The sequence below is a fragment of the Dermacentor variabilis genome, unplaced genomic scaffold (assembly GCF_050947875.1).
Source record: "Dermacentor variabilis isolate Ectoservices unplaced genomic scaffold, ASM5094787v1 scaffold_12, whole genome shotgun sequence".
In the NCBI taxonomy this organism is placed as follows: Eukaryota; Metazoa; Arthropoda; class Arachnida; order Ixodida; family Ixodidae; genus Dermacentor; species Dermacentor variabilis.
In genome coordinates, this window is record NW_027460280.1 from 9,147,941 (window position 1) to 9,166,390 (window position 18,450).

The 18,450-nt window shown below is 46.9% G+C and overlaps 1 long non-coding RNA gene across 1 annotated transcript; it reads right to left on the reverse strand.

The window, feature by feature from the left end:
* Positions 1-14,878: 14,878 nt before the first annotated feature.
* On the reverse strand, positions 14,879-17,521 carry LOC142565854 (uncharacterized). Its single transcript, XR_012824890.1, has 3 exons — positions 17,160-17,521; positions 17,002-17,082; positions 14,879-15,985 (listed from the first exon to the last, which is right to left on the reverse strand). It is a non-coding gene; the product is annotated as an uncharacterized LOC142565854 (long non-coding RNA).
* Between the last annotated feature and the right edge of the window lie 929 nt (positions 17,522-18,450).

Sequence of the window (18,450 nt, forward strand, 5' to 3'; positions counted from 1 at the left end):
GAGGCAACAATAAGCGAAACTTATTAAGCATACCAATACAGTGTGCAATATTACGCTTAATATAGTGAATATGGCAAGACCAACGAAGGTTTCAATGAAACTGAACACCTAAAAATTTAATTTGTGCTACCTTCTTTAGCGGTCGCGACTCGAATGCCACATCATTATTAATATAAACAGGTCTGTTAACAGGGGTAAAAACAATGTACTTAGTTTTGTCAGCATTTAATGAGAGTTCATTTGTAACAAGCCAGTCAGATAGATTCTTAAGCCATAAGTTTACACGCGGAATTAAGGAACCTAGATTTTCACCAGAAAAAAATATACTTGTGTCACACACAAATGCGCTCGGCGGTGCCTGCGGTCGTATGGCGCTCGTGCTGAATTGGAAGAAGCTGCTTTGATGTGAAACTTGCCGAACTCTGCACATTGCTGCCACTGGAACCGGCTATGATGCCTGTTTTCAACATCTTTTCGAGACCGCATATTGTGCTCCTGACGTCTAGGGCATCATAACATCCAGCACTACGCCGCAAGAATCCAAACATTGCCTCGATAGGATCACTCGACATTTTGCGGGTAAGAACAAAGCTAAAGTGCTTCTCAGTCAGCAGATGGCGGATGCAAGCAACATTTGATTGCGTTGTGAATATCGGAGCATGACACGTCTCCTTGCTGAAAAAGTTTTCAGTCTTGCTGGCATCCCTCAGATCTTCGATGTACGCGATGAAAGCGTGTTCCAGCCAGTCGAGCCTCGGATCATCCACATCACTGAATGGACGGCAATCATCGTTGTTACAATGAATGTACTGCTGGCAATTGCTTATGTCCATTAGAGTAAACCATTTCTGCATCGCTTCCAGAAAGTGGATTGTAGGCCCTGCCGATGCAAACTCAATGTCCGCAGTGTGCCCTGCTTGGTCTTTCAAATATTTGAGGGCTCCAATTACTGCGGCTGACAGCAACTGCACGGCCAGTTTCACGCTCATCTTTTCAATATTGGACGGGTATTTTCGCGTGAGGAACCTGATTGGCTTTACTGTTAAGTTCTTCTGCATTTTGTGCACCATCTTTAGGTACTTCGATGATATCTCTTTTTCTCCGCCGATGTCTTTCGCCAGAAATTGCGATCTCACATTTTTAATTATATGGCTCTGATCAAAAGCCAGAAAGGTATGCTTAGTAAGATCTACAGGGTGCGGAGCGCGTATACGCAGGACTCCATCACACAAAATTTGCATGGCTGTCACATTTATCTTGTGATTATCTGTGACAACGCGGACGACATCGAAGCCGATCTCCGACGTTTTCTCGATAACATGGCGCATGACTTCTGCTAGTTGCTCCCCTGTGCACCCCTTTGTGAAGAAATACCCGACAGATATCTTGTATCGACCGTGGAGCCCGCAGAGCAAAAAGCAGAGGACAGAGTTTGCCAGGCACTCATTCTGAGAGTTTGGGACAAGGTGTTGCAGCTCCGCGCCCATGTTGACGTCGCCAATGAATGCGTCCCTTTGTTTGTGATATTGTAGTTTCTGGCGAATTCTCATTTCGTCTATGATAAGTGAACAAACTTTTGACTGTGGCGTTTCAAGCGCTAATATTTCTGTTTCCAGGCGGCAACGAACTAGCTGAGTAAAGCCAACTTCTCCGGAAACCGCGCCGATGTATTTTTGGAGGGTCTTGTTGCAAGGCAACCTCAGCAGGTCTTCGGAGCGCAAGTACTCGTACGCCTTCGCTGACAAATTTCGGAGTACGATGCTATGTCGCAGCGTTGTTTCTGACCATTGTGGCTTTTTCTTTCTGTAGTTATTCACCTGGTCAACGATTAGGAGTGCCTTTAAATTTCCTTTATCGGCATCGGATGTCACTTCTAGGAATGTACTTACATGTGCTGCTTCTTTCAGGTTGAGTAGTTCCTGTTTGTATGATTCTACAGTCCTACTCAGCCTCTCATTTTTCGCTTTGAGCGCTCGTTCTTTCTCGCGCCACCGCTTGCGCTGGACAAAATATGTCGAGGAAAACAACTTCAATGGTGTCTGTGTCTTGTACGAGCGTTTAGCATGCACCATCCCTGTACGTGGCGCATTCAAGCTACCGGAATTCTCGGCTGTTAAATCATTCATCGTGGTTTCCTGTCGCTGAAGTTGAATGGCATGGCGCGTTGGCTCGGTTCCTTCAATGTGGCTCTCGTTACTTTCGTGCCCTGGAGGCGTGGCTGGTCTTTGATTTCCTTCATTTGCGCATTCCGGTGGTTCGCAAGGCAACGAAGCACTCGAAGGGGCACGCTTACGTTTTCGCGTCCTGCCTTGAGGTTCCGTCCCGCTCTCGCTTTGTGCGAGGCACCGTGTCCGTTCGCCGAACACACCGGACACTGCCGTGCTCTCAGTTTGTGCAAGGCGCGGTGTCCGTTCAGCGAACACACTGGGTACCGTACCGGGTTTCAGAAGTCGCTTCGTGAAGTTCTCCTTGAAATCCGTGGGACGGAAGTGGAGGCTACACACAACAGAGCAGTCCGAGATAGTAATGATCGGCAAAGCGTCTCTTGATATAGCTCTCAGCCACTCTGTACGCAAAGCGTTTTCCGCTGGCACCTCGCGGAAGGACACCCCCGGTTGCTTCCGTCCCCAACTTGACGGGCAGCCTGGTACGCAACAGCAACGCATCGTTGCGCGTGTAAATCACTAAAAGTCAGTAAGGCGGACACGCACATACAGCAAACACACACCGGCTCTGTAACATAATTTTAGGCCCTGATGGTACTGAAATAAAAATACCGGCTCTGCAGTAACAGACGGCGAGCAAGCATCACGCGAACGAAGGCAAAGCTGACGGGCTTAGCAGACGAACTTGCCACCATTCGCCTGTGGCTCAGTTTCCAATAAAAAAAAAAAGAGTTTCAAGAAAGTGAAGTTTACTTTATTCATCAATTTTTCATCTCGTCGCAGCGATAAAAAACGTCACATGTGTGTCGTCGTCTGCATGCAGCAACGGTGAAAACGCACGATGTCGTCTGCTCACGACGCGCCAGCCGCTTGGCTGCCGACGTCGCTCCCGGTAGCCGCGCCACCGGCGTGTTTACAAGGGCTGGCCGCGAGAGGCGCTCGCCACCGTACCAAAAGGAGGAGAGTACAGGCGAGGGAAGGGCAGCGCGTTTGCGGTTCACGTTCCAGGCATAGCACAGAGTTTCTAAATAAATACCCTAGAGGGAAATGTGGCGCTAGTGTCTACGGGGGTTCTCATGAGCGTTGCCTCAACCTACAGTGAACTAGAATACATATTCTAGTTCACTGTAACCGTGGCGGAGGCGGAAGGGAACGGCTTCGTGTGCAGGCTGTGTAAGGTGATTGAGAATTTGGAGAAGCAGCTAAAGAGTGAAATGGCGAGGACAAAGGAGGAACTCGAGAAAGAAAAAACGAAACGCGCAGAGTTTGAGGAAAGGGTCGAGAGGGAGTGGGCCTCAAGAATGGAGGCTGTAGAACGGAAATGGAGTGAGGAGCGAGAGAAAGGGCAGCAATTGGAAAAACAATTGAAAGAGATGAGAGAGAGAGAGAAGCTGAGAGGGAGGCACGGCAGGAACTGAAAGAAAAGGAAGCAGGAGGATCACCCAGTGGAGCAGAATTGGGGGAGGACACGTTAACGTGGGGACCGCGGGAGACACAGGTACAGAGGGATGAGTCGATAGGAGGCAGAGAAGGCGAGGAGGCAGGGAAGACCCAGCCGACAGAGACAGGGGGGAGGCAAGATTTGCTTGAAGACAGAAAGGTCTGGGTCGTTGGAAGCTCCAACGTATCGCGAATACAAACAGCACTCCTCAGAACAGTGCAGTATGACATACGAGTGAAGGTCGAATGCATGCCGGGGGCTCGATTCGAAGCGGTGGCGGAGAGAGCCAAAAGCAAACTGAATGAAAACAGAGAGGGAAGAAACCTGGTAATTTTGCACGCTGGGGTGCATGACGTCCTGCAGAATAGGGGGCGAATGCTGGGCAGACAAATTCAAGAGGGAGTGGCGAAATTAAGGGCGACCTCTGAGGCGGTGCACATTGCCCTGTGTACTGTCCCAGAGGTCAGGGGACAGGGCCCTTTCATTGAAGAACAGGTAGTGGCGGCAAATGTAGTAATTAGGGAGTTGGGGCGAGCCCTCAAGTGTGATGTGGTGGAGGTGAACAGAATGATTGGGGGGAAAAACTTCCCCCCTTTCGGCCGAGATGGCATTCTCTACACTACACCGGCGGGATGGCAGGTAGGAACGAGGGTGGGTCGTAGGGCTCAGGCTTTTTTGCAGGCACGCAGGGCGACCCTGCGAGCCAAAACGTAAAAGATGAAGAACAGGGGAGGGGGGGGCAGGACAGGAGCACGGAGGAGGAAGAGGAAGAAGAAGGCAGTAAATGTGGGGTTCATCAACATGCAGGGGGGAAGAAATCGCATTAAGTGGGACGAAATAGAAGAACAGTTACAAACGGAAAATTTTCAGGTATATGGAGTTGCCGAAACCCATTTAAGAGATGAGGAAGAGCCACCATTCATTGCGGGATTCACCTGGGCTGGGTGCAACAGAAAAAGGAAAGAACGCAGAGGAGGAGGCCTTGGGGCGCTAGTGAAGGGACAGGACTGGGAAAGGGTAAGGGAGAGCTGCAGTGAGCACATGTGGCTCAAGGGCACCGTAGGGAATGTTGAGACAATCCTGGGAGTGGTTTATCTGAAAACGGGGAATGAGTCGAAAGAGGAGAATACAAAACATTTCAAATGTATGGCCAAGGACATCAGGGAGTTAGCTATGAAACGGGAGATAATCATCCTAGGGGACATGAATGCACATTTGGAATACTTTGACGGGGCGACAGATGCAACAGGGCAGATGTTAGTAGATTTTTGTGAGGCTCATGATTTGGTGATAGTTAATACTGAAATTAAATGCGACGGGAAAATAACATGGGAAAGAAATAACACCCACTCGACTATCGACTACTGCCTAATGTCCCACAAGCTATATGAACGGTTGGGATGTATGGAAATTGATGAGGAAGGTACAAAAAGCCTGGGGAGTGATCACAAACGAATCAAAATCAGTTTTGGAAGGACAGTACCACTGGTAGAAACTAAAGAAAGGAAAGGTATGAGCAAATTGAATGACAGGCAGCTACAAGAAGTGACCAAAAACATAGAAAGCATGGTATCCAAGCAACCGCAAAAGGCATGGACATACGACGAGTTAATAGGTATTTTTAAACGAGAGCTAGAGAAGGGACAGATTAGGAAACTAGGAAGTAAGCAGGGAAAATATAAACCGAAAAGCTGGTGGGACCGAGAAGTTAAGGTGGCCATAGAGCAACGCAAAGATGCATGCAGAAAACACAGAGCAGCGAAGAAAAGGGGAGCCGCACCAGAAGAGGTGGAGACGAAATGGGAGGATTACCTTGCAATGAAAAGAGAAGCATTGGCATTAATTCAAGCCAAGATAGCAAAAGTTGGGGTACAGTGGATGTTAGAGATACGAAAAAAAGACAGAAATGCCTCTAAGAAATTTTGGGAACACATAAAGCAACAGAGTAAGAAGACAGAGGTGGTTCAGCACTCACTGACCACACCAGAAGGAACAAAGGTAGAGGGAGAGGAAGCTCAGGAATATATTAGGTTAACAATAGAGGCAGCATTTGCAGAGCCAGTGGGTAGCGAAATGGAGAACAATGACAACAGCAGGACAGAATTAGAGGAGTACAGAAGGATGACAAGTAAGGAATGGGACAGAATTGAACACAAGGTTCCCGTGGGAACAGCGACAGGACCTGATGGCATACCTATGAAATTGATAAGCATATTAGGCCAGAAAAGTAAATTAAAATTACAACTTATTGAACAAATAGTAGTAGGGGGAGGTGTTCCACAGGAGTGGAAATCAAGCAGAATTATATTAGTTTACAAAGGTAAGGGAAGCGAGGACAACATTAAATCCTACAGGCCAATAACTATCACATCAGTCATATACAGAGTAGCAATGCAGATGATGGTGAAAAAGAGAATGGAGGAATGGGCAGAACGTGAAGAGATCTTGCGAGAACTGCAGAATGGATTTAGAAGGAACAGAAGGCTAGATGATAATTTATTTGTTATAACACAGTGCATAGAGATAGCGACAGCCAGGCAGAAACCGCTATGGATAGCTTTTTTAGACATTAGAGGAGCCTATGATAATGTAAACCGAGAAAAGTTATGGAGCCAGTTGAGGGAATATGGTCTAGATAGAAAGATGACTGAGTTCCTACAACAAGTTTATACAGATAATGAGATAGAGATAACATGGGAGGGGGAAACTACAAAGCCAGCTAAAATAAGAAGAGGTCTCAGGCAGGGCTGTCCATTGTCGCCTCTGCTCTTTATGATCTACATGAGCCAAATGGAAAAGAGACTAGAACAGAGCACAATAGGAACTGACATAAGCTATATGCTGGAAGGGCAGAAGGTAACTCAAGTACTAGCCGGACTGATGTATGCAGATGATATTGTACTGCTTGCTGACACCCGAGTAGGGCTACAGGAACTAATGAGCATATGTGGAGAGGAGGGGGAAAAATTGGGACTACAATTCAGTAGAGAGAAGTCTGGGATAATAGTATACAATGAAGAAAGGGGGGAACCATTGGAAATACAAAGCACTAAGATTGATCATGTTGAAAAATACAAGTATTTGGGCATATGGCTAAACGAGGGCAAAAAGTACTTGGAAGAACAGGAAAAAATTATGATCGAAAAAGTGAAAAGGAACTCAGCTGTAATGAAACACAAGGCACTTTGGAACTATAATAGGTACGAGGTGGTTAGGGGCGTATGGAAAGGGGTTATGATACCTGGCCTCACATTCGGAAATTCAGTACTGTGCATCAAATCGGAAGTTCAGGCATGCATGGAAACGAGACAGAGAAGTGTAGGCAGGTTGGCCTAAGGAGCCCACGGGAACACCCCTAATGAGGGAGTGCAGGGGGACATGGGATGGATGTCATTCGAAGGTAGAGAGGCAATAAGTAAACTAAAATTTGAACAGAGACTCCCAGCACTGGAGGAAAAAAGGTGGGCAGGAAAAGTGTACAAATATATGTACATGAAAAGTTTAAACACGAAGTGGACACTCAGAACGAGGAAGTTGAGGAATAGATACCTACAGCCGAGGGAGGGGGTCCAACGTGGTTCTAGTGTGGGAAAGGAGGTGAAGGAGACGGAAAGAAAAATGTGGGAAGGAAGAATGCTCGGAAAGCCAGCGCTATCAATGTATAGGTCACAAAAAACAGGAGATTAAGAGAGAGCTCTTATTTGATAACTCGCGGGGCAGCTCACTATTATTCGAAGCTAGGACGGGGGTTTTGAGAACGAAAACATACAGGGCTAAATTTGAAGACGTGGACCTTCGGTGCGCAGCTTGCGGAGCCGAAATGGAGACCACTGAGCATATAGTGCTGAGATGCACAGACCTTCGCCCGACCCTGGCAGAGGGTACAGTGGCAGATATGGAAGGGGCATTAGGTTTTCCCGGGGAACGAGGGCAAATAGACGAGAAAAGAGTGGCAGTAACGAAGGGGAGGCTAGAGGATTGGTGGAGGAAGGCAAGGGATAGATAATACCATAAATCGGGGAGATAATGTTTCCTCTACCGTTTTAGATAGTTATTTTGGGGGGAGGAGGGGAGTGAAAACTAGGTTAAGGAGAAGACGATATAAAGAAAGGGAAAAAAATAATAATAAAATAGGAGGGGGAGCAAAAGGCTAGGTGGCGCCAGCCGCCGCCCGTTACAAAGGGTATAGCCGCCATCCATCCATCCATCCGGCGGCGCTCTTGCGGTTCCCGATTTCAATGCATGGGCCCATGGGTAGCTTGTCCTCTACAGTTAGTATAGTAACTCTATGTATAATATACTATGCCTCATAGAGTTTCATATTAGTATACCTAGAGGCATAGAGTTTCTCACTATAACACCTAGAGGGTAATCTGGCGCCACCGTCTATGGGAGTTTCTTAAGGGGGCACCGTGCCGTCATGGGAATGACGGTATATGTGTCTGCGAGGCTCCTCTTGGCTGGTGTTGTGAGAGGCTTCGTCTAAAACGTGGAAATGGCTACGCAAATAACGCGTTCTCAAAGTAAAATCTTCATAAAATATTTCCATTCACGCATATTACATCTTTACTCACCCACAATGCATGACCAAGCGAACAAAATCAAGAATAGACGACCAACTGTTTCAAAGCGAGCGCGAACCTTGTCGTCTGTCCTCCAACTTTAGCGGCCCGCTGATACTTTTTACGTAACATGTAGTCGTACACACAATAACAAGTTCCCATAGTACGAAAACAAAACATGTTTTCGCGTAATAATAAAGCTAAAACAGCTTTTCACGTGCTGTTCTAGTAGAAAATGAATCATTGTGACAGACGGAACGTTACTTGCTAAGCGCGTCTTCAAGGTGTCCTGTCTCTACGAGAACGATGCCAATCCGAATCCACAATATACCGGCATTCCCATGCATACCACAGCGCAGCAGCGCCAGATTTCCCTCTAGGTAATGTAGTGAGAAACTCTATGCCTAGAGGCAAATCTGGCGCTGCGATCGTTCAACCATCATGGGAATGATGGGAAGTACAGGCTTCGGATTGGCATTCTATTGACTGGCGAACTAGTCTACATGTATTTTTTTGGCAGTTTTGGTTTCGCTCCATGCGCAATTGTTATAACCTGCAGTGGGACAGTGCAACGCAAAGCTCTCTGCCTTTGTTATGTTGCTCGAAGTGGCGATAGCGCGCTGGGCCAGCGACTGGGACGATGTTTGTGTCGCGGTGTAGTGTCGAAGTCCTGACGAGAAAGCGACGACATCGTAAACGTTGAAAGAACATGTTTTGAGCGTTTGGACTTTGGTTTGTTAAGTGTGTTAGGTTGGCTCTGTAGCGTTACGTGCTTTATGAAACTTCAGAATAGGACAAAGAAGGCACTACTGATACAAGACATATACAGTTGTACTTCTAGTGGCTTGACAATCAAATTTTATTGAGAGCTTCATTATGCATTGCTCGTTAATGTGCTCATTTAAATGCGTGTTTTAGGAATTGAGAACACAAACTTACTTGTGGTAGGAAAGGTTGCTGCTTCCTGGCTGTAGTCTAGTGTCGCAAAATGGGTAAGTGCAAAGCCACGCCATAACGCTTCGGAAGCAGTACTTCAATATAAAATATGATGACGAAATACTCGTAAGGAGGTCACTAGCGTCCTAACTAGCACTGCATCAGATGTACTTAAAAGTACTTGAAGACGTTCAGCAATCGTGACAGCCGACGCAGCCTTTCGAAAGAGTGAGAGAGTTCGCAAGTGCCTGTCGTCTGCGAGAAAAGTCTCGCGTTTGCAGCGAGCAGGCGTCGTAGCAGACGACACTTGTAGCATTCCGCTCAAGGGCGCAACGCTTTGTCACAATACAACATTTTTATTTGCAGAAATACTTGATGAGTATTTTTATATAAGTACATGCACGGTTGTTCTGCTGTTGCAAAAATGAATAAATAATCATTCTTTGGCGTTAAATTGGGAACAGAATCGCACAAGTATGCATACCCTGGTGTGTCCTGGTGACAAACCATAGTAAACCATGCTCCCATCTCCAAGTTATACAAAGTTTATGTAGCGTGTTGTACATTATACAACATACTGCAGAAATAAAATTAGATTTTACGCGATAATATTTGAGTATAGGGTTGTTTACTGCGCCACAAGCAAACGCCACTAGCATAAAGACCGAAGTCAATCCGAAGCTTGTACTTCCCATCATTCCCATGTAGGTTGAGGCATAGAGTTTCCTACAAAATTTGTAGGAAACTCTATGGGTTGAGATACAGTGAACTAGAATTCTAGTTCACTGTAGCCACGGTTTTGAATGTCTTTTCATCCAAATAACACAATGCCTCCTTTACTAGATACCAGACGCGTTGCTCGCTTTCCCATTGCGGCGGCGGTTCCCTTAGTTGAAGTTAGTTCAGCACGTATTCCGTGAGGCGGCGCTCGTTGCCTTTTCAACTTGCGGCGGATGTGGCAGCGGCGACTAAATGCTCCGCCGGCGCTTTATTATAGTGAACTAGAAGGGGGTAGTGGGGTCAGGGAGAGCCCGCGGGTGTGGCATCTCACGTCGACGACGCTAGATGGCGCAACTAGAGCACGGTAGAGCCGTCGTCAGCTCGCCGCCGGTGAAACGGCGTAGTTATAGTGAAGCTGCACAACGCGCCCCGAGTGAGGCGACGCTGCAGCCACAGGGGCGCCAGCGGGCGCAAAGGGAGGGGCAGCAGGCACAGGCTGCAGTCGAACGGTTTGCACGTAGAAGGGTCCTGGTGATAGGGGACTCCAATGTGGGGAGGGCCGAACAGGGCGTGATGGCGAGAGTGAAGGCGGACGGGCGAGTACAGGTGGAGGTGCAAGCGGGCAAGGGTATGGCGGAAGCAATGACCAAGGCGCGGGAAGTAATTGGGGTCAGCACGGAGAGCGACAGCTTGGTCATTATGCATTCTGGGCTCAATGACGTGCTTAAGGGGAGAAGCCAGGACCTTGAGAGGTACATTGAGACTGGGCTGAGTAAGCTTAGAGAGGCCTCCGGGAGGGTGCATGTGACCATATGCACTATCCCAGAGGTCCAGGGCCAGGCTTACCAGGTAGAAAGGAGGGTGGTTGAGGCCAATCGGGTCATTAGGAGTCTGAGCGGACGACTCGGGTACAGCGTGATGGAGGTCAACAGGGAAGTGTACGGAACCGGCTTCCGACCTTTTGTGCAGGATGGTATTCACTACAGTGGTGCCACTGGCAAAAGGATAGGGGGCAGGATGGGTCGCCAGGCAACAGCTTTTTTAGGGGGACCCAGAGCCCTGAAAGAAGCAGTGTAGGCGTGGACGATTCGAGGCAGGAGCCACAAACACGCGAACATCGGTACTGTAGGAGAGGTGACAAGAATAAGCGCAAGAGCCAAATTAAGTCAGACATAGGGTTCATTAACATGCAAGGTGGCAGAAATAGGCTAAAATGGGAGGAAATCGAAGAACAACTAAGGCAGGAGAACTTAATGGTTTATGGGTTTGTAGAGACACATCTTAGGGACATGGAACAACCGCCCTGTAACCCTGATTATGCATGGGAATATTGGAACAGAGTGCAGGGTGGCAGAAAGGGTGGGGGAATTGGAGCATTCATTCATAAAAATACAAATTGGCAAAGGGTCAAACAAGAATGCAAGGAGCATTTATGGCTAGAAGGAAAAGTAGCAGGGGCGAAAACACTTCTGGGCTTTGTATACCTTTGGACAGGATCAAATGCTAAAGAGGAAAACAAAAAAATGTTGGACTGTATAGCAGCGGACATCAATGAGCTAGGAAAAGGATGTGAAGTAATTGTATTAGGAGACATGAATGCGCATGTTGAAGATATGGATGGGTACACAGACTCCACAGGTAACATGCTGCTGGATATGTGTGAGAGGCTTAACTTAGTTGTCTGTAACTCTACTGAAAAGTGTGACGGGATCATAACATGGGAGGTAGGGGGTCGACACTCGACAATAGATTATGCGTTGATGTCACATAGGATGTACGATAGATTAGGAGCCATGATTATAGATGAACAGGGCTCCAGAAGTATAGGTAGCGACCACAAACGTATCAAGTTGAGTTTTAAGAGGGAAACTAAAGCACGAATGACGCGCGAGGAAACGCCAGATGTGATTTTTTACTCAGAAGACGAAGTGGAAATAGCGGCCAAACAAATTGAAGAGAAAATATCAGAGAGTACTGAAACTGATTGGACTTACCCAAAGTTAATGAGACTATTTGAGCGTGAGCTAGGTAAGGCGCGAGTCAGGAAAACAAGGCAAGGGATACGAAAGCGCAAGAGCTGGTGGGATGAAGAGGTTAAGAAGGCCATAAAGAAACGTCAGGAAGCCTCCAGGGAACACAGGTATTCCAAAAGTAAGGGAGAACCTGAAGCAGAAGTAGAGAGGAAATGGGTAAACTACATAAAATGCAAAAGGGAAGCATCTTATTTGATCAACGAGAAAATCAAGACAAAAGGATCCCAATGGCTGTCAAAAATAAGCAATAAAAAAGATAAACAGGCAGCTAGAAAATTCTGGCAACATCTGAACTCCTTGGGTAATAGGACAAGCCTAGAGCAGAGGTATATAGTAACAGCTCAAGGTACTCGGTTAGAAGGAGAGGCGGCAATGGAGCATATAGGAACCATGATGAGGGAAAAATTTACAAAACAGACAAATGGTACATGCAGTACGTCGGAGAGGGATAGCCCGGTCAACCCACTGCTTCCGCTTGGACAAAAAGAGTGGGAAAGGGCGGAGAAGAGGGTACCAAGTAGCACATCGGCAGGCCCCGATGGTATTCCAATTATGTTAATAAAGAAATTGGGCCCGAAATCTAAGGAAGCATTGAGGGAGGTGGTGAGCAAAATGCTAGTGGATGGTAAAGTACCTGACGAATGGAGGCTAAGTAGGATGAGAATGATATATAAGGGAAAGGGGGACAAAGCTGACATAAATAACTACCGGCCTATAACAGTGACGTCAGTGGTTTACAGGGTGGTTATGCAGATTATAAAGGACAGACTGCAGGCATGGGTAGAGAACGAGGGGGTACTTGGAGAGCTACAAAATGGGTTCCGGAAGCATAGGAGGCTAGAAGACAATCTGTTCTCGCTAACACAGTGCATTGAAATAGCTGAAAAGGAACACAGACCCCTATGGCTGGCTTTTTTGGACATCAAGGGAGCCTATGACAGTGTACTTCAAGAGGGCTTGTGGGGCATTCTGGAAACTTTAGGAGTGCAAGATGGAGTAACCAATTTCTTAAAATATATCTATAAAGGTAACCGGGTGATTATACAATGGGAAAAGCAGGTTTCAGAGCCTGTGATGATTCGGCGGGGGCTTAGGCAGGGGTGCCCATTGTGTCCTCTGATGTTTATGCTGTACCTACAAGGTCTAGAGGCCAAAATACATCAAAGCGGACTCGGCTTCAACCTATCATTTCTCAAGCAAGGAAAATTGATTGAACAGTCATTACCAGGACTGATGTACGCGGATGATATTGTATTAATGGCTGACAATGCAGAAGATCTGCAGGAATTAATGGACATATGTGGTACAGAAGGAGACAGGTTAGGCTTGAAGTTTAGCAAAGAAAAATCAGCAGTCATGATTTTTAATGATAACAGTTGCGGTGAGCATAAGATACAGGAGGCCACGCTGGAGGTAGTCGATAAATACAAGTACCTTGGGGTGTGGATAAATAATGGCATTGAGTATCTGACAGAGTACGAAAAATATCTAACGACTAAAGGTAACAGAAGTGCAGCGATTATGAAGAGTAGGGCACTGTGGAACTACAATAGGTACGAGGTAGTACGAGGGATATGGAAGGGGGTAATGGTACCAGGCCTGACTTTTGCCAATGCAGTTCTATGTATTAGAACAGAGACCCGGCAACAGTTGGAAATTAGGCAACGTGGTGTGGGTAGGCTCGCTCTGGGAGCACATGGCAAGACACCAAATCTTGGAGTGCAGGGGGATCTGGGATGGTCTTCTTTCGAGGGCAGAGAGGCTAGTAGCAAGATAGCATTTGAGGAGCGATTGAGAAAAATGGGGGAAATTCGGTGGGCTAGGAAGGTTTTCAGTTACTTATACACGAGGAATGTTGACACGAGGTGGAGGAAGCGAACTAGAAAATTGACAAGCAAATACTTGGGCAGTAGCGGGGGAACAAGTAAGGAATCATCTGTCAAGAAAAAGGTTAAGGAGGCAGAGAGGGGTATGTGGAGTACAGAAATGCAAACCAAATCGGCATTGGAGACATACAGGACGTTTAAGCAAGAAATAGCCAAAGAAAGTATTTACGATAACTCTAAGGGAAGCTCATTGTTGTTCGAAGCCAGGACAGGTGTACTGAGGACTAAAACGTACCGAGCCAGATACCAGGAGATAGATTTGGTGTGCGAGGCGTGTAGAGAGGAGGAGGAAACGGCGGAACACCTTATACTTGCTTGTAAACAACTTCACCCTGCAGTTGAATCTAACGGGGAACTATTCAAAGCCTTGGGTTTTAAAGACAGTGAAAGTAGAATAGACTTTGAACAGGTAGAAATAACTAAACGGAGGCTATCTGATTGGTGGACAATATCAACGCAAAAGTAAAGGAGTAAATACATAGGTATGCATGCATATAGAACCATTAAAGGCTAGGTGGCGCGCGCCGCCGCCGCCCGATTCAAAGGGTTCAGCCACAATCATCCATCCATCCATCCATCCATCCTGTACGGAACGCGAAACTGAGCATTTTCAACGTAGAGAAAGCCGTGCGCGCTTCCTGACACGCCGAAAAAAGAAAGCGCGCAGCTCCGTAGCATGTTTTCTGAAAACTTCATCTGAAATTAAGACAAGGCACAGAGAAAGGTGGAAAGACGGGCGTTCTTCAAGCTTGCGTGAAAATAAAGCCGACCCAACGAGTGCAGACTAACGGCCGCACAACGATGCGACTGATTTCTTAACTAAAAGCTCGCGAACACCGTAGAAGAGGTAAATATGTGAATGGGTAAATTGCTTAATTCATTTGCCATTAACACTTTTTATACAGGTCAGGACCCAATTGCATTCACAAGTTCAAGTGAGCCAAACAATTGCGGCGCGTGTACTAACATATTCGGAACAGAGGCCAGATATGATGAGGTTTTATTCCTTTAACTGCGTTTTTGTTTACGAAAGCATATATCCACTGAAAGCTAGGGAGTTAATCCTATGGTGATGCCACTATTATGCGGTCGTAGTGGTTACCAGGGATGGCGAAATTTCGTAACACAGCAAAATAAAGGGAACTCGTGGTAGCCACAAACAACTCTTTATTGGTACAAAAGATGGGCAGCTACTCCTTTCTCAAAGTGCATGGCTGCTACGAGAGAGGCACTATGAGCAACGGCTTATCTTCGCGTGCAATTTCTTTTTACGCCGTTCCTGTCGCGATTGGTTGATCCGTTTTACATAGAAGTGCAGCCTGGTCAGCACATAGAACTTGGTCAACTCTGTTGTGAGCGCATCTTAGTGCTGGCTGCAGCCTGAGGCATAGCTGAAATTCTCCTTCACTAGCAACATTACATCCACTATACTGTCACTGCAGAGTTTCTCTTGGCTGAAGAACACAGTGAAGGTGTCCTCCAACTTCTTCACTGCCCTGAAAAGCTCCAGCGAAGGATATAACAACCCTCCCTTGTCGCATGTCACAGTGAACTCAGAGTTTCTGCTTTCCGTATTGGGGGTTTCCATAAGAAAGGCCTTGCAAGACATGCAGTCATAACACTTCAGAAACTTTCGAGCAACATATCCTGCCATGTAATGTATTAGACGGTCGTCGCTCTTCTGCACACCGTGAATTCAAAGCGCGCCGCCATATTGATGAGCGCTGGTCGCGCCATCTATCCTAAGCGCCGCGAAGTAGCAGGTCTGGGCTGCCACGCCGGGAGATGCAACCCGGCGCAAAAGCGAAACTTGGGCTTTTTAGCTGGGCGGAAGGCGCGTTTCGCGTTTTTTCTAACCTGCCATTTTCGCTGTCTCGATCCAATCAAACTTGAAGACCTCATGCAAGTCCGCAATGGCCACAGTGAGTGCTGTGCCGACTGCAGAAGCGAATACATCGGGCAAGTACGCTATTACGTTTGTACAAACCGCGCGCTATGTGCTAGAACACGTGTGAGCTGTAATATCTCCGCATTTTTGGCACGTAACCTGCGAAGGAATATACATCAATGTGTTGGTGCCATATATTATTAAAGCACGCAGAACATTGTCCTCTGCACTTTCAGTTTGGTCTTGTTTGTCATGGTCACTACTGTGTTGGCCGCATTTGACAACCAACTGCTGGCGAGGTCGTTTGACTGGGCTTATAGCCTGCCTGATTAGCAGACGCTTGCCCTTCACCACCTGCACATTGAAAACAAAATATATGTTTTATTAAGAAGGACTGTAGTTCTTTCCCATGCCATCACTGTTGCGAAGATATAAAGTCCTCTCAAAATGAGATAGAAAATACACCGGGCCAATTGTATCGTGCAATTTATCGTACAACATTCAGAACACAAGCCTACAGCACTCGAACAAGCAGCATATATGATGGTAAACCTGCACTCATTGGAAAATGAGGAACTATACAGTAGTTATAATGTTAAACTACGTGTGCAGTCAAAGCCCCTATAACTGGGTGAGCATGACAGCTGCAGGTGTTGTTGCACAAACCATTACAGGGCACATAAAATTACCATACCTACTTAAAGCTGCATCATCAGCGATTCCTTTGGTACAAGACAACAACCGCACCTGCATTCCAAGAAATTATCCCCACCAACTGCAGCTACCCGGTATCAGACCTGTTTCGCTTGTGCGAGGCCATATCGGATTGTTGGCGCTTCCTTAGAAAAAAAAACAGTAAAAAAAGTGGCGAGAACGAGCAAAATTTTGTTACAAAATACAACAATGATTAACCACCTTATTTTCCTCACTATAAGAACGGAAAAACCTTGCGCTTTGCCCCGCATAACAGCCCGCACGCAGTTTAGAGCTCAGGAGGCTCAAATGAATTCGTTACGAATGACACCTGCAACACCAGCTCGTAAAGACAGGCGCGCTGCAAGAACACCTTCGGCGACGAGCAGTCGTCGTTTACGGTTTTTTTTTTTTCTTTTTTGGGCGCGTGCTAAGTGACGAGCAGACTTCGGTTTACTTTCATAGCAATAACGCTCACCAGCAGGGCAACATTCTATTGCCTACAACCTGTCGTTCACGCTTAATGTCGGTCTTAATGTCGGCTTAATGTCGCTTAATGTACAACCTGTCGGTCACGCTAATGACGTGCACCAGCTGCAAGTATCGCTAACCGCAATCTCAACTGTTCCGCTTAACTGTCGAGGGCTCTGCATTACTTAAAACACGAAAAGGCTTGCCTTTTTGTAATAGCCAAGGCGAAGCACCGACACGGGATTCTTTTCTGTAGGCTTGTTGTTCAGAAAGTGCTCGGAGCAAACCTGCGTGTTGCACATATTACGTTCGTAGGGCGCAAAGTTCAACGTGGCACCAAAATATACACAGATCGAATACTCACTCGTGTATTTTCACTGGGTTGGTAGTTCTTCCTATTCACTGCAGCTCTCCACCGGTGGCGCAGCTTGGCATTCTTCGTTGCGGATGGAAATCGGTGCAGGCTGAAAACACCGCACCGGCACGATTCTCTACATGTGTTGTGCTCTTGGCAAACAGCGCTAAGCAACCTGCTCCTTTGGCGCTAGTTGTTTTGGCATCCAAACACGACGCAATGATGCCCGGATGACTTCTTGTACTTTGGATCTGCGTGAACGGGCACATTTCCGCACTTTGGAGTCCTAGAGCTAACGCTTGCCATGTCTACCGGTCGCCGGCGAACACACTTTGGCAGCCCAGCACAGAACACCTATACAAACTTAGAGAAGGGAAACTGTACCTTCCACAGTGCTACGGAAATAAACGTAGCGGTGGCGTCGTGAACTAAAGTATGTGACCACGGGTGGCGCTGTACAACAGGAAACGGAAACGGGGTTTTGCACAGTATGGTCGCTTTACCTACTGGGTTCTGGCTGGTGCGCATCGATCGTGCTCCCGCCAGTTAGGTTGCTGTGTGGCAAACGTAGCGCCTACATACGTATGTAGGCGCTACGTTTGCCACACAGCAACCAAACTGGCGGGAGCACGATCAAGGCGCAGCAGAATATATGTAGCGCTGAGTCATATCGAGTTAAGGCACACTCTGAACTGACTTTTAAGGGCATCCCAAGCGGTTTTTCGTTTATTACGCCGCCGTTACCCCGAGTTGTGCCGCCGCGCTCCAGCTGTTGCATTTCGTGTAGGGCTACTGACAGAGTGCGGTTTCCAGGTGGCACGATGGCCTCGACTGGAATAAACGCACACACCAAAGATTGAGTAAGCTTGAAAATATTTTATTTGCATTTTACAAGTACAACAAAAAGCACACGTCTACGGATCCACACAAACGCGGTTACATAGTCAAGAACATAGTCAAGAAATGGCTCATTAATAAGGGTAGCACAGACGCACAAGAAAGACCTAAGCTACAAAACGTACAGTCGGCTGCTAAACATAACTTCCCTGTCACCGCGTGTCACTTTTATACAGCATCTTTAGAGCACTACCAGGCCGGGTAATTTGGCGAAAAGAACGCAACAGCTTACGGCCGTCAGCTGCCTCTTCCTTACGGGTGTCATAATTATCCTAATCTCCGCATCAACGTCGTGCAAGTCCGCATACAGGTATCTTTATCTGAACCACATGTGCCAGCTTAATACATGTGTAGTGAAATTATGATAACCACTGCGTCTTATCAAACGTATTGGTTTTGCAAA